We start from the raw sequence: 17,506 nt of genomic DNA, 5'->3' as shown, positions 1-17,506 counted from the left end.
AATAATGGGTACAATAGTGTCTTATATTCTTATCTTTTAATATTATTTCTTTTATCATCTTTAAGCATCTGTTATTTGAACAGACATGTCACTGTTAAATAGTAGATACTTCGCATCCCGGATCTCACAGAGCATCGATCTAATTTGATCGTAACGGGATTCTTAAATCTCACAGTCTAAAACATTGTGCCTAAATAGTCACAGACATTGTTAAATGGATGTACCTACTCTTGAACATTGTCAATCAAAGACTTGGGTAGGGCGATGATCTTATATCGTTTGACCGGTTGTATTGTTAAAAGTTTTGAGACGAGATAAACCTGTTGCGAAATTAAAGTCGTGGAATTTGTTAATAAATTATATTAAACATTTACTAAACAGAAGTACATATTTTGGTACTTTAATAGCGTCTATTGCTCTCGACATACCGAAGTGGTTTTTTGATTGCAAAAAAAGTCTGATGATTATTTAACAGTCTGTGCAAAAACTTGTATTGCAAATACGTTTGAGGCTACAGTGAGGCGTGATTTGCGATCGACTTGAGGAAATAAGTAATACAATCACTATCAACGAAGTGAAAATTACACTTTTGTATGAATTCGAACATCCAAAAATTATTATCGATCGTTCATTGTTCATACTTCAGCTAATAATAGTTAAGTACTATTATTGTGTTATCATGCAAATGATGTAAATTCAAAACCTTGATTTTCGCTGTCAGTGTTGGCATTTCGCTGTTTGTATCTCATGTCATATCTTTCATATTATAAATTAATGTCACTCACTAAGCCAATTGATGCAAATTTTGCGTCGTAAATCGCGCAACCTGATGACTATCAGAACTAATACTGTATTAACTGAAGACTAACATCACCACGTTATCTTGTGAATGCGATCTAAATGTTTATTGCAACTTAAATTCACTGCCTAAGAGCATATATTTTTCCATATGTTGGTTCCTTCGTCCATTTATTCGATAACAGAGTGTTTGGCATTAAATTGCAGTGATAAATTTGTGTCTCCGCATCGAATAGATCTTACTAAGCAATTGACGTATCGCATATCAATGTGTATCCCTTTGCCTCCAATGCGGAACACAGGTGATATACGTGACTGAGTTGAACTATAAGTAACATAGATAGATACCTATTATACATATTTGTTTATATCTGATCTCAAGCAGACGATGTTACCGCCTCCACACTGGCTTGTCCCTTGACGTTTTATTGTATTGAATCACCTCATACATTTCTACCTACACGGGGTACTGGGAATCTATGTATTCTCCAAGCAACAATTGGAATGCAAAATGCAACACTTGACACTCATGTTCCTTAATGTTGCCAGATAATGCATAACATACTGCAATTTTGCACTATGTAAACAAAAGAGAAATATATTTAACTCCGCAAGAAAAAATTTATTTAATCGTCATAAATGTTTGAATTGAGAATCTGGAATTTTATATCTAAAAACAAATTTTACCACTAGCAGTTTTCTGCTCCTGTTTTACTGGCAAAGAAAAGCTATTGCTTCTATTTTCACCAAATTAATGTGACTAGTACAAGAGTAAACCTTATCGATTAAAAAAATCAAATTACTGAGAATTGGCAATGTAATCGCATAATACAGCGATAAAAAATACAAACGAATTGTGGACCTCCTCCTATTGAATGTCAAAAAGATCAACGACGTTGCTCATCATGTTAAACTGCATGAAGAGTTACGCGTTTCGCAACGTGCTGCGAAAATGTCACCTGCTGGCTTTTAACACATTGCCTTGACTATGTATTTAACTGTTTGAATAACAATATAAGTATTATTTATAATTCCAGGTGTGCAATACATTGAAAAATTTTAAACACATGTATATACCCATCTCATTTGTACATGCACATATTCCTTCATTTTGTTAATAATTTTTCATGAAATATTTCAATTATTATTATATCAGCTGTGAACTGTCTGCTGCTGAACCTCTCCCATAAGAAGGGTTTTGGCAGGTGTGGCGACTTAATAGTTGGCAGACGAGTTGGCACCCGCAGTTAGGCTTTGGTGATGTTTTAGGAGAGACGCTGGTGTCGATCCCTCGATCCTTATTCGCTTTTTACGACACTCACGAAAGAGAAAGGAGGCCCTTTTTACGGCGTGTCCACACGGCAATATTTCGATAATTCATTAATATTACTGTTATTATTATTATTATTATTATTCCTGTATTGCTTTTATCTGCAAATTCAAAATAGTATTATAATCATGTACGGTGTAAAGCTCCATAACGATATTTCATATGCTTTATTTCATAATTCTTAATAGATTTAAACATAATACATACTCGTAAATTCGATATAGGTATTTTATGTATGGCAATATATTTTTATTATTATATTATAATGCGTATTATCAAACAAGTAATAATATCTGTAACCCAAGTACCTACGAATTGAGATTATGTTATTAACTGAGTTTTTGTGTATTTATTTCAAAGTAATTTATTTAATAACTTAAAAATTAGGAAATAATTGTAAGAGTCTCGCAATCATAATGATGAAATAAAAAGAAAAGTTCTCGGTAGCTTTTTATTAAAGTACGATTGCGTTTTTTTTTTGTGAGTGTGAGTGACATCCAAAATTCCCACAGTTTCAACTCAGTAATTGTTTATCACAAATTACACTAATGTCTGCTTAGACCCGAAACCTGTTTGAGCCAAAAGCACCGCCAGAAATATCATTTTATCACTTTTTTTTTCTAAAATAATGAAACTGTAAAAAGGAAATCCTAAAAACAAAGTCGTTATCTAGGCCATAAATTTAAGTATCTCGAAAGTTAATTTGCTTGAATTCTTAAAACTACCAACCATATATGTTACGAAATAAGAACATTATTTTTTTAAAGCGTACATTTCCAAATGGGAATGGTTAAAGCTTAATCAGATACGGCGATTCAGAAACCAGAACCACGTTCATCAATTCAGCACAGTTATTACGTTGAGCGAATTAAAATGAAAAATATCAATGCTTCTTAAACCGTCGGTTGCGTAGTCAATCTGTGAATTAACTAAAACCAATATACGTATGTCTCTCTAATGTTTTTTTCACAGCATCATAAGAATTATTATAAATTATGTACGGGGACCTTAAAATTATGCAGAATTTTCTCAATTGGCAACGGTAATTAGTGGTCTTCCATCTATACTAATATTATAAACACATATATATTTGTTTTTTGTAATAGATAAATTCAGAAACTACTCAACTGACCTACAAAAAACTACATTACTAGCGAGTAACATAGACTATATATTATTTAAAAAAAATAGAGAGGCAATAGTGCCTATGGAATTAATAGGAAATATCTACTACTAGTACACGACTACTACAACTCATCATACAACATACAACAATCGTTTAAAATTAATTCTAAATACAAAAGTTTCTTTTTCAAATTTATAATATAATCCCGACCCCATGTAACATGTTGAAACTGCAACACGAACATAATCGGAATACAATAAGTACTAAGCAGTGCTCAGGTATTGCATGCTCAACTTTCCTAACCGGTTTTTTAATCCGTTACAATTCCGTATTATTTAATAAAAGACCTTAGTACCTACCTAATCACTAGTCGCTATCATGTGTCCCTTCATATCAGTTAAAAGTATCATGTTTAGCTGTTTACTAAATTTCCGAGCACTTGTGACGCAGATTGTTGTTACTCGAGATCAAAGAAAATTAGACAAAAAATGTTCCATCCACTTAAACACTTATGATATTTTGTGGCAACTTTTCTTTGAAGCAAAGAATTTTTTTATTAGCCTCAATTACAGACTTCTGATCTATGGTACGATAATTTTCAAACAGATTACGGCATTATTATTCAATCAATTATTGTACTCGTATGCCAGCCCGCCCACGACCACTTCTGTCTGAAGTGATATTAATAACGTCTTCACAACACTTTGGTATTATTATGTAGTCTATTTCCAATATCTATAGAGTAATTCCTTTACTTTCGTAATTTACTATTTAATTGTTATAAATGTATATATATATATATATATATATATATATATATATATATATCAGATTATTGTAAGTTACAAATATTTATTACTGACGACAGGTGTGTGTTTAAAACTTAGTCATTAAATTTTTGCCAATTAATCTTACTAATTGTAACTGAATGATATTTATACATGACATATATTTAAGAAAGGTTGAAAGGTTTTAATATAAGCAAAAATTACACTTTTCTGAATTTTCGTCTGTCTGTCTATATGTTTGTTCCGGCATCACGCGAAAACTATGATTCCAAATTGAATGTGCTTCTCACAATTGTGTTCCTAAAAATCTAGTGAAAACCTGTATATGGTATATCTTGATACGTCATCTGAAAGTGGTCTATTTCATTGATTTTCCTACTTTTGAAAACCACGCATATACAGTGACAAGCAAAATACTAGTTAATAAATATAACTACAAAAATTATTTTAATAAAATGATAACTAATAACCAAGTGTATTGATATTGCCTGTATTTTATTAGTATGCACGCTCTCTGATAGAGCGCAATCGTGATAATTCTGTTCAGTTGGCCTTGGCTGTTGTGCATCAGTGCACGGCGCCCGGCGTGTTGGCATTCACCTTATCGTATGTTGAACTGTTCTATATCCAATCAACCAGACATTGAGCCTATATTCAGCACTACAAGTATTAACCGACTCTATAATAAAGCTTGAATATTCCTGAAAGCGTATGAATGCAGCAAATTCAGGTGTACATCTAAATTCAGACTCATTATAATTCAAAGCTAAGCTTTAAATAACATACATGCATGACGAACACATTCCTGATGCCAGTACGTGTAGATGTGTGCGTACCTTGATATACGAGGTAGTAGTCAAGGTCGACAATGTCATTGTACGAACGAACTCGCCGCGAATTCACACAACTTGGATGTTTCTATGTGTGCACTGTTGTATAGCTGTTGAAATAATCTTATCATATAGGTCACCTTACTTTGTAGATTAAACACTCTACTGTACATACTACTCGATGCATGTAGTTCCCACTTGCTGCATTATTTCCCGCTGATCATTCATTACCAAAATGAAAAATAAAGTTTAAAGGCAAAACATAGCACACAAATATAAAGTTGGCTGTTCTTATAAATACAGATAATGTTAACTTCCACATTCACAATCAGACTAAACATAAACGATCACTATGTGGCTTGTTATGTCGATGCGAATTGAAAACAGATAAAATTCAATTCGCGTTGTGACTTCTTAAAAGAACTTCGTTCTACTGATTATATTATTTTTTAAGGAATCTACATTTTGCTTATACGAGTTTAATACATTAACCGTACATATGGTAATATATGAGAGCGATACGATTATACTACAACTAGAAATACTTGACCTGAATACCTACCTTCAGAAAATTGTAGAAAACATTTCTGCTGTTGTACTTATTCATTTATCAAATAATACGAACTACCTAATTGATATATCCTCACTATAATGATACTAAAATGTTCTGAAGATGGAGCAAGTGATACATATATTTACTTTTGTAGTCTTCCTTCACTTCCCTAGTCAGTGTTTGATCTATGCGCCTAAAATAGTGCGCCAGTAAGTCAAAAGAGAATACATCAATGACTGGGCGAGCTCTACCGCGTCGTGGCCATGCCTTGCAAACGATTGACGCAAGCAGCGTCAGTTGTTTACAGTACAACCGCCTTAGGTTATTTACATCGGGGTCACAGACACGCCGAAGGAGACCGGGGTTCAATCGATATAATTATCTAACCTGTAACTAGAGGCGTTGTACCTGGCCGCCAATCGATCGGCGTAGCGTCCGCGCAACATGACAATGACCCCCTTTGACATTACTAGGTCGTTTATGCAACAAATTGGCAACAGCGACGTAAGTAGGTGACTCCAGTACGGAGCTAGAATGTAAGAAATGATTGAGCCAATCTTCAAATTGCAACGAAGATGCGTAACACAATTTTTTGTTTAACTGATTATCGAATGTTTTTGTATTGGCATTCTATTGAATTGTACTGTTATCATATGCCTAAACGACTATCTATATGGATGGTGCTTGATAGCGACATGTTATCAACGTCACATTTTTTGGGGGTCATTGATCTTGACATTACGTGGTTTTACATTATGCAACATAAAACAATATGTGCCCGCAAAATTGAAAGCTGATTCTTGGAAGGAAAATATGAGCAAGTCAATTTAATATAAGTATTTAAGAATTTTGTATTATAAACTTAAAATAGTCTACTACATCATTGAGTGAAAGTAAACTGCTTGTGAGAGTTACAGCTTAAATTTACAACTGATTTTTATCTTAATTCTCAGTTTCTCATGATAATGAATCACACGCAAGTTATGTTTTCAGATATTGATCTTAAGGCGTTCTCTTATAAGAGTATTTTAATGTATTCCCATGTATTCAGATGTCAGTTACGACATTTTTAAATATTATACGTTAGCATCTGGAAAACATCATAGATTCCAACACTATTCAATTCAAAATAAGTAAATATTTCACAACGTTCATTGATAAGTTGACCAATTTTATTATTTTACAATTATGATATCAAATGCGCATTTTATCTTGATAGTATTAATATTATATCGTGCCTTAACAACATAAAAATCATATCAAAGTTTTCTAGAGAATTTTCAAAGTCATATTATAATTCGTTTCGGCCTTACCATGAACGTAATGTGAAAAAAAGTTTTTATACAATGTATCTAAATAATTGCACACTTTATCCTGAACTATTTGCTATTCCATATCTGCTTGCTTGTTGCCTTGGTTAGATTGCTTTATAGCTCTGTCAACTTACAGTTGTTAACAAGGCTATTGTCTAGATAGTCTTCTATGGCTACATAAATTGTTCTAACAACACAATGTGTCACCCAGAGAAGCTGGCCCAAATTGCGTATCCACTTGGAGACAATCCTGATGTACCAGATCACAGGATCGACTCGAAGCTATTTGTATTGTGAAGCTTTTCTAAATGTGGGATGTTGAAACAATATCGTTACTTTGAAACAGGTAAAAAGTAAAGCTTTACGAAGATGGATGGTTTGCAAGACATCTATTTATATCTGGTCCAGCCATAAACAGCTCGCGTCTGGGCCTGGAACCGGTCGGCCCGGCTTGAGGAATGCTCTGTTCTCGCTAACTACGCCGACTATCGTTCTGCGAACGAATTGCAAATCCTCCAACAATGTATGTGTTTCAGTAGCACTACTAATAAAATACCCAGCAGAACTACAGAAATGTTCTGAATTTTTTTACTTTCTTGCGTACGTTAAGTTTTTTTGTTTGTTAAATTTCTAATAATTATTTCGCAAAATTAGTTTGAAACTCTCAACAGATTTGAAAGAAATTTGATAATACTATGCATATAATAGCATAACATTCTCTTTCTCTCTCTTTTAAATTACACACGATTAAAATGTTGCCATTTAATATTTATTTACAATATATTTTGCTTTAATAACGCACAATATGCTTCAAATTTTGTTTGTTAGTGAATATCAGTAATTTTTGGTCATAAGTTATAAATGATTGGTTGTTTAATGGAACTTGGATTGCAATGGAACTTTCATTCTTTTATTTGAGCGTAAGAAACGATTTGCCATCTGGAAAAAAACAGCAATACGATAAGTGATACCCATAACTCTATATAATACAGAACGGAACGAAGCAAAGTTAATTTGAAATACTTAGTTCTATCTAAACTCGTTATTTTCTCAACACATTGTTAAGTAACAGAAAGTGACTCAGCTCCGACGACTGCTGAAATCAAATTAGAATAACTTCAGTTTTATTTTCTCCTTTCAAGATTTTTAGTAAACTGAATTGTTGGAGCGTGCTGAGAGATCGAACGATGCATGTAAATTTTATAGAATACAATTAAGGTCCTTTTGAACTATTGGTGTGATCCATCTTAATTGCATGCCTGCACGGTGATTAACACGCTTTTGCTTCAAATTCTTTGCAAGTTGCACTAACGGCACTGAATAGCTAGCTGGATTGAAGATTGCGCGGGGCAGGGAAAGGTTTCGTATGTCTACCGCGCTTCGTCATCGTCAGCACATCCATCAAGCTGACAGCTTCGAATATTATTATCCGACGCCGTGTACTCATGCGAGCCTTTCACCGAAATGTCTGCAGGGTTAGAAAGGGGTATTGTGGTAGCATAATTTATCGCCAAAAGGAATTTGTATAGTATTTTATTCGGTTCTATTTGCGACAGATTTTAAATTACTAATCAATTATTTTTTTAAGGACATCTTTAAATATTTTTGACTAAAGATGTCATATATACTATGAGAAGTGTCTAGTTATTTACTACGACGTACAATTCGATGCAGCAGACACATTTTATTGAGTAATGCAATGAGCCAGTCCGGTGGCGGCGGAGGGCGGGCGACCTTCCGTCGAGCGTGGGTCGACTTCAAGCCCATGACACAGTTCATGAAATGTACTTACTACACAACAAGCGATGATCCTGTCTCGTCGTCTTTACACATATCCGCCTCTCAACATCACCTATAATGCAACCATTTCAATTTATTAAAACTATTATTAAAGTACTGATTCTAGATTAATGTAATTCGTATTTATTCGCCTCAATAGATACAGAGTTGCCAATCACTATCTGCCAATATAGCCAAAACTCTATTTCGCAAATTATAATTGCCATTCTATTATTGCTATTGCCCACTGTAAGTTTACTAACTACCTATACCTACCTTAATGTAATACAATGTTTTGGTACAAATGATACGATCGGTTTTTTCCGTCTTCACTCGGTCGGATGTCGTTTTAGTTTTTGCTCGTTACTCAGGACTGGTCACGCGGCAAGGAGGCCCTGCTGGTGTGACCAGTTCTCTGCAAGCACTGACTCAAAATACTTACACTTGTAAGCATTTTTTTATCGATATTTCATAAATCTTTTTCTATGGAAAATTACTTATGAACAATTGGAGAATGCAGTTTCATTTAGGTACTGAACTTATCATCTGACACTAGTCTCAACATGTGGTTATTATCCAGTATTGTATATAGTCTTAATCTATGATTTGCTGATTGCTTTAATAGATATTGCTTCACTAAAGTATCCTCAAATACTCTATTATCTTAGTTCTCACATACATATACTGTAATAATACTTGTAAAACTTTCCTATTCGAATACCATTTAGGAATTCCATTGGGAAAAGCGTAAAGCAATTTCAATAAATAACGTTAGATCGAACACAATTTAATCTTGATTTAAGTATTTGTGGTAATCTCAACTTCAAGTTATACCAAATTATGGAACTTCTAAGGTCAGCTAAAATTTTTAGTAATATTTCTGTACTCTTAATAATTAAACAGGATATACCTATTATGTACAAAACTATCTTGATTGATCAAATCACTGGCGACGAAATTGTCGTCAACAAAGCGTTTCTTGTCAGTCGATAACAGTTTCGTCGTGCTTATCTCTACTGATACACGGTCAGCGACCTCTTGAATGTTCCTCGACGACACATTAATCTACAAAAATGTTACGTTTTACCCTTCACCGTTCCCCTTTTTATACAATATTAGCTTAATTCTGTTGATCTACATCTTGTTTATTTAGATAACTTAAAATGTACAATAAAAGTTTAGTTTATTTTTATATACTTTAAAAAATATGCCACGTAAGTACCTATAAACTTTATCTAATAAAATTGATAGTGTTATTAGTAACTATAGATAATTTTACGAAATAAATATGGATATTAACAACTAGCTGTTTAACATAACTTCCCCCGCGTGGGCGAACCAGTTATTTTTTCTCCTAAAACTCCCGTTCCTATGAGAATTTCGGTACACAATTTCTTAGAGAATGCCCACGTTATAAAAAGTAAATAAATTAAAAATATACATATTTCCTAGCTTCTATTGTTTAAGACAGTCTGAGCTAGATTTTATTTAATAGCTTATATTCTAATTTATCGATCAAACCAGCCACCAATTGCTATTGTTATATAATATTTTCATTTACTTATCATTATTTATTGAATTAAAAACACATGGTTGATTTTATTAGAAATAAAATGTTAACTTTGCATAATATAATTAGCTAAGGTTAGTTATTTTTAGATAGCGTCTGCGGATTACAACATAGCCAGTTAATACTGTCCCAAGTAGTCCCAACGTTGTTATTTCAGCCTCGATTCATCGCTGTCGGATAATCGCGACCTACTTAACGCAGTCGACTCAGTTTTCCTCGTTTATTTGGATGTTTATTAAATATAATGTTAATGACCTACATTGATAATTGTGACTAAAAAGTTAGGTCATGATTACAATCTTTATTTTTCATTAACGGAGTTCTATTAAGATTGTCAGCGTTATTAATGTGAGAACTATTGTAACTTTCTGCGTGCCGTTGTTTACTTATAAAGAATACATTAAGGGCGTGGTCAAAAGTACTTCTAACGTTAAATAATAATAGAATATATAATAGTCGGAAATTCTTTGCGTGATAGAAAAATAAAATTTCTGTTTTTCCAAAGGTTGATTGGGAGAGAACGCTATATAGCATTAAGCCCGCCTTTAGTATCAGACATTTTTTTTGTAATGTGGTCAATAAAGAATAAATAAGAATGAATAATCACCAGAGGGAGACTTTGTACAAAAGTCAATTGCTTGGGTACCTCTATCCCATTCGTGTTTCAACCGTGAAGCAGTTGTGTTTGCATGGCTGTGTTTCGGTTTAAGGGTGGTATAAAATAAATAGAATTTGAAATAACGATACCTGTAAAAAAATCAAAGTCAAAATAATTAATTTAAAAAGAAAAAATAATTATTTAAATAAAACCCTATATTTCCAACAACTTATACTCCGCAAAGGAATCGAAATCACCGATATAGCCCAAAAAATAAGCAAGCTAAAGTGCCAGTAGGCTTATCACATAGCTCGAAGAACCGACAATCGATGGGGAAGAAAGATTCTTGATTCGGCTACCCCGTAGGAGCAAAGGCGGGGTAGGACGACTCCCCACTAGATGAAGTGCATCAAATGCATTGCAGGGAGTCAGTGGATGCGAGTGGTTCAGGATCGTTTCTTATGGCAGTCTATGGGGGAAGTCTATATTTGGCAGTGGACCATAATAGATGAGATGGTGATGATGATGATATAATAGACGAATTAATGTATTTCTATTGTAATTGTGGCGATGTGTTTCAGTATAGTTCGCACTTCTGACACTGCGTTAGGTAATCAACCACGCTCCCCACACCTCTTCATTGATACCCATACCATACATACGTTCAATAAAAACCCCTCGATCTCGATGTCGTGTAGACATGAACTGTCTACATTCTATAAGATACTGACGATAACAATACTCTGGAACCTTTACAATATAAATCAAAATATCGTCTCCATCATTAAATTTGCTCGGACGAATGTTACATTACTGGATTGGTCCCTAATTCAAATAAAATTTCTTGATCGTGATGTTGCGGTTTTTAAGCAAGGTCTCTTGGATGTTTCTCTATATCTATCATATTAAAAAACGTTCAAACAAAAACATCGACCTAGACTCAATTAAGCATTATTAAGTACTTTAATAATCTGCAAAGAACAAAGAGTCGTTGACCTACTTGTACCTAGTAGAACTTAATTAGCCTTTATGTCAACCGCTGAGTAAACGATAAATTTTACGTCACCTGAACTCGCCTTGGCCTACATTTGTTGCTATTATATTAATGTATAATAATGAGATTAATCTGTTTATTTTTCCTTATTTCTCGACTTTTCCATGGAATGCGCAGCAAAAGTATTCGCAGAAATATAGAATACTCTGATGTTAAATGTACGTCAAGCCGAGCAGTTTAAAAATACTCAAATATATCTTTTTCGGTAAAATGTTTTTCACTTATTAAATTGTAACTTCTCTACTTTCCTAGTTTATTCTTTTTAACTTGATCTATAGAATCATTACTCATTAGCACTGCACACTACAAGTTCGAAGTTGCATCGAGGAAGCAGCATGCATTTATTCTAATTATATCCTCCCTCCCTTTTCTATTTGCCCATTCCCATGTTTACTCGAAAAGACGCATCTACACGCATCGGAGCGTGGGTGCGCGTTTAACTAAATTGGGGAGTAGAGAGAGACAAAATAAAATTTTATCTATCGAATCTTTGTGACAGAAAGGGAGAGAGAACTCAAACATTCACTCAATACATTAAAATTGTTAGGGACTTGTGGAATATCTATTACGTCGATACTCGTATTCACTCAGACATAGATACCCTAGTGTAGGATACGAGTACGTGATAACTAGTGTCCGCTTTCTAATTTACGGCTCGTATGACGAAATTGAAACACTAAAGATTTTGAAGCTCCGATAATTAACAGAAAGTTAAATATTGGTGTAACATTTAAATTGTATTAATAATATTTAAATAAAAGTTGTTAATAAGAAATAAAACTGGTAATAAAAGTTATTTTCAAAGTTTCCAGCATAATAAAGTATATATTTTAAAATGTTTTTTTTTTAGTTATTTTTTAGTGTTATAATACTAATAGATATAAATATGAAAGTTTGTAAAAATGTTAGTTCTTACGCAATAACGCATACAAATGTACCTTTGTTTATCAATAGTGCAATAAAATTTAAAATGAATCTATAGTTATAACTGATAGAGCAAGTAATTAAATAATATGATGAGAATCATGTAAATGTAAAACACATGACATATTTTCTTTCTTTTTTAGTACAAAAGCGTTTACTAGCGTTATTTAACATAATAGCGTTCAAGCCTTAGTTTACTAAAGTATAGCGAATCCACAATGATCTGTCAATTTTAAAAAACAATTGAATATTTTTCAATATTTCTGATAGATTATTTAGAAAGTGCTTTTTTATGCAATTTACAATTGCAATCAAACTGACGGAAAATGGTAACCATCGCCCTTATACATGAACAGTATCATGGATACAACAGAGTATACTGTTTCGCGCATGACACACCCATGCATTGCTATTCCTGAGGACTAAAGTGTTATGTTTCTGTACCCTGTAAATTTACTGCCATATCTCACCCTTCAAACTGAAACAACTATACAAATACACTATGCTATTAACTAAAACGTATTACCACTATAAAGTTTGCATCTACTTCATATTTTACTTAGAAAATTTTCAAACACATTTTTACCATCAAAATTTATATTTTAAAATTAGTGACAGTTTAATAAGAATATTATTGCATAATTAACATTTAACGTTGAAATTTGACAAACTATTGCGATGTTGCCACACTTCAGTAAGCTATAGTTAAAGAACAGTCTTAAATAATAATACAGGGTAAATGGTATACTATTACTATAGAAATGGTTATACCGAATGATGAAATTCATAAAATTGAATTGCCTTCCCGTTGGATGTTATTTTTGAACTTTTTTATACAAACCGTGAGATCATGTGAAGGATTTATTATGAAAGATTAAAAAAAAAAATCCAATTTTGGGTAAGCTTCTTAGGAAAGTAGGTTCAACTTCATGTATACTTCACTGTATGTCGTTTTTTATACACATGATACCTATACTATGCAAGCTTTAATATGTTACTTAATAATTATTCATTTAAACTGACTTGACTAATTAAACATTTGTGAGGTGGATGGTAATTTAGATTGAAATCAATAATCGTCCAAGTTCCTCTCTAATTAAAAAACAATTAACTAATGAAAAAAAAGTTACAGCGAAGATTCAGAAGCGACTGTGTCCGCTCCGGATGCCACGCTTACATCGGCGGATGTAAACACTTCCACGTGCGTCCGCCCGCGCCCTCCCAGATCCTCCGCATGGGATGGGACGGGATCCGGCAGATTCCCCCTAGTGCCGGCTAATGTACGAATATATGTAAACAACTGTAACATTCATAACCTGTCTTTTACAATTGATTTGTTACATTTCTTTATGGACCCTTGTGATAACAGAGGATTAATTAATACCTAAGTTAATAAAATTAAAAAAAAATTAAATTATCATTACATTCAGTTTGTACGTGTCATTGTTAACATCTTTTTTATTTTTAATCTTTACGCAAGTTCGCGTTCATACACAATGTTTATAAGACGATAATTATTAAATTATATAACAAAGATCCAGTTATTAACATATTACACATATAACCCGAGTTCCCACATCGTTATGGTGACGTGAAAATGACAATTTTCACCGCGCGATTTCTATTTCAATCCAATTTTCCCGGCGCGCGGAGAAACCGATCGCTCCAGTTGCGCGAGTACGTCCCACATCTCTGCTAGAAAGTATCATAGAAAGTAACGTCGTAAGCCGATCTCCGCTCAATCGATGCATTGATCACATGTACAGCACTTTTTCTGCATCAGTTTTACTAGTTTGCAATGTGGAGACGCCCGTAGTGGAGCCACGTCATATTGTTAATTCGAGAGTTGGCCTTCCACAATACTACGTGTGCTGGCGACGATTCTTCTACTAAATCAAGTTGCACAATAATAGAGAACGCGGAACGTTCTGTTCACAAACGATCCGGTGACGCATGACAACCACGAAACATGCCTTGCGCCTATGCGTTGTATTGTGTGCTTACTTTCGCCACACCCAAATTTATTACGTGTGCTGTATATGTAGGCTTGTGCAATACCCACTTTTGGCCAACTTTCACTAGACGCTTACGCGGCACGCCTGCAAAATTATTGCGATGCCACTTTTCTGAGGTCACAGTGAAAGTATTCTGTATTACACATTTAATTGATGCTTCATACCTGTCTCCAACTCGGATCATAGCATTTCAAGGGATTTTAAAAATGGAGTTCAAAATATTTATAGACGCCGAAAAAAGTATAAAAATCAAAAACAAATCTACCAGATCTTGAGCAAAAACTAAGCTCGCGTGAGAGGAAAAACGAGTTATTATTAGATGGTTGAGAATCGCGAGTTTGCTTCGAGCTCTGATGCTATCATAAATAATGTGGCTGTGCGGTGAGCGTAGCGGAGGAGCGGAGGGAGGCAGGGCCTCAAGAGTCAAGGCCGCACGCTGCCCCCGGTCGACGCTCGCGTCCCACTTGTCGTTCGAGCAGTTCTCGCTCATTCAACCGACCAGACCCGAGCGTCGCCGAAGCGACACGAACTAGACCTTCCAATGCGCGGGCGCAACACACTGAACAGCTGAGACGTAATAACATAACACACTGACTCGGTCATCCGTGCGTTCAACTTTTGATTAGCTTTCTTTTTCACGGCTAATAAATTTTGTTGTTACTAATTATGGATAATAACAACAGTTATTACATAAATTCAATCTCAAATAATATTATAAATATTTTTTAATTTATTTCATAAAAATAAAACTATTTAATAAAATATTCAATAGTATTTTTAATTATGTAATATTAGAAATGAAAAAAATATTTATTACTAACTTGTAATCGAGACCGACATATGCAAGACCGAGGTATATTTACTGGCCGAGATAAAAAGTGTCCTCCATCCCATATAGAACGTGTGTACCAAATTTCATAGTGGTTAAGCCGTTAAGGCTCTATAAGGTAACAAATAAATACACAAACTTACTTTCACATTTATAATATAAGTAAGGGTTCATTTATTAAGATTACAACAATATATAAGTTTACTTTGAGTAAAATTTTATATGCATTACTATTATTTCCATAGGTAATTTTCATTTTATCATTAACCTACGCCGCTCCATTTCAGGGCAAATACATTCCTACTCTCTTTTTAAATATATATTTTTAATTTAAATCATAATAATGTAACAGTTTATAACGGTCACCTTTTTAAAACTTCAGAACAAACTAGATTTAAAATAGCTAACACTTTCACCAGGCGTAGCTCGTAGAACCGATTAATTGCATCATTTGCGGGCAAGCCATAAAAATGTTATTTAACTCTACATTTAACCTAAATACCAATTAGGTGCATTAATGGAATTATTAAATTTGTTCTTTTTCATTTCATTGTCTATTATGTTTTCAATTACCCATATTTCGAGAGATGGTAAAGCAACAAGGTACATTTGCCTCAGGTAAAAAAGGTCGAGACTTTTGTTTAACCAATTGTGGGAATAAATATTTTTACAAATTATCTGTTCTTTTCTGTGCCGCCAGTCTCTAGCCTAATTATTTATTACTAGTGATTCATTCCGGCTTCGTACGGGTAAATAGATAGATAATATCGCCTATATTTCCCGCTGCTAATATAGTTGTTTATAGGTTTTTTTTTTAAATCGGTTAAATAGTTTTTGAGTTTGTTCATTACAAACAAACACATACAAAACATACGCACTATTTTAATAAAAAAAATGGATACTTTTCAGTTTTCTAGTAGTATATCTACTACTGGAAGAAGATATATATTTACAAAGTATTGAAGTCTGGAATCAAATTCAATGTAGATAGATACTCATAATACGCTATAATAGTCTACACTTGACCCCTTTAATGATGATCATTCGTTTGGCCAAGCCACTCCTTTTCTCGTACTAGATGGTAATTTCAGCAGATATTGACATAAATATAATATAGCAGAATTGGCAAGCGCCAATGTAAACAAGGTCGATGTATTTAGTCAAGCAATGAAAAAATTCAGAGAACGAATCGTAATATAACGATATGAACTATTCAGATCAAAAACCTCTAGATAGCCCCTCTACAAATGTTCCGCCAAAAATAGCTCAACGTTACCTAAAAATGGCATGCTTTTAAAATTATATTAATCATATAATTGATGACTTTTCATTACTCAAACTCTCATTTTATTTTTAAGTTTAATATTATACTTTCAAACTTTCGTACGGTTTTCAACACGATATTAAATATTTGATTACTACGCGTTAGCAAAATATTGGCTGATTGTTTTTGGGTCGTTTTTCAACTTGGACGCCCCATCTAAATGCATATGACCTCATCACGTATAATACAATATTTATTGTCTATAACTTCAATAAACCTGACAAAAATAGTGTTTACATAATAGATAGAATTAACTAAGTTTATCAATAAAATAACCCTATAATAATTACAGTGAGGACTCGACCTTACAGTGGGCAAAGCGAGGACGTTTAAGCTGGCTCTGATCCCACGTGGAACTAGTTTTTTTGGCAGCAGCTATTTCGGCTGGTTGCGTAACGCAGGTACCTCGGACCGCGGCCAGCGACCCGCCTGCCGCGCCTTAATGGACACAAATAAAATGTAAATAAAATTAATGACCAGAGAAGCTTAAATGGACCCTATTTTGACCGATGTGAATACGTAGACTTTCAAATATATTCACTGCGCTTTAGAATAATTACCACACTAAACATAAGTGTAAATTATGCCCTTAACACATATACATACTTAATGTGACACGGAAACATTAGGAACCTAATGCCAAATTTGAACAGGATACCAATACGAAGAGTACGT

The 17,506-nt window shown here is 33.6% G+C and overlaps 1 protein-coding gene across 4 annotated transcripts in view; it reads left to right on the top strand.

Annotated features, from left to right (window-relative positions):
* LOC113517298 (ecdysone receptor) overlaps nucleotides 1–17,506 on the top strand; it is a 315,053-nt gene that overhangs the window by 286,637 nt on the left and 10,910 nt on the right. The gene's annotated exons all lie outside the window — the stretch shown is intronic.

This window comes from Galleria mellonella, unplaced genomic scaffold (genome assembly GCF_026898425.1).
Source record: "Galleria mellonella isolate WM207_F2 unplaced genomic scaffold, CSIRO_AGI_GalMel_v1 utg78, whole genome shotgun sequence".
NCBI classification, from domain to species: domain Eukaryota; kingdom Metazoa; phylum Arthropoda; class Insecta; order Lepidoptera; family Pyralidae; genus Galleria; species Galleria mellonella.
Note: the sequence above shows the minus strand (reverse complement) of the source record. Positions and strands in the feature narration are given on the sequence as shown.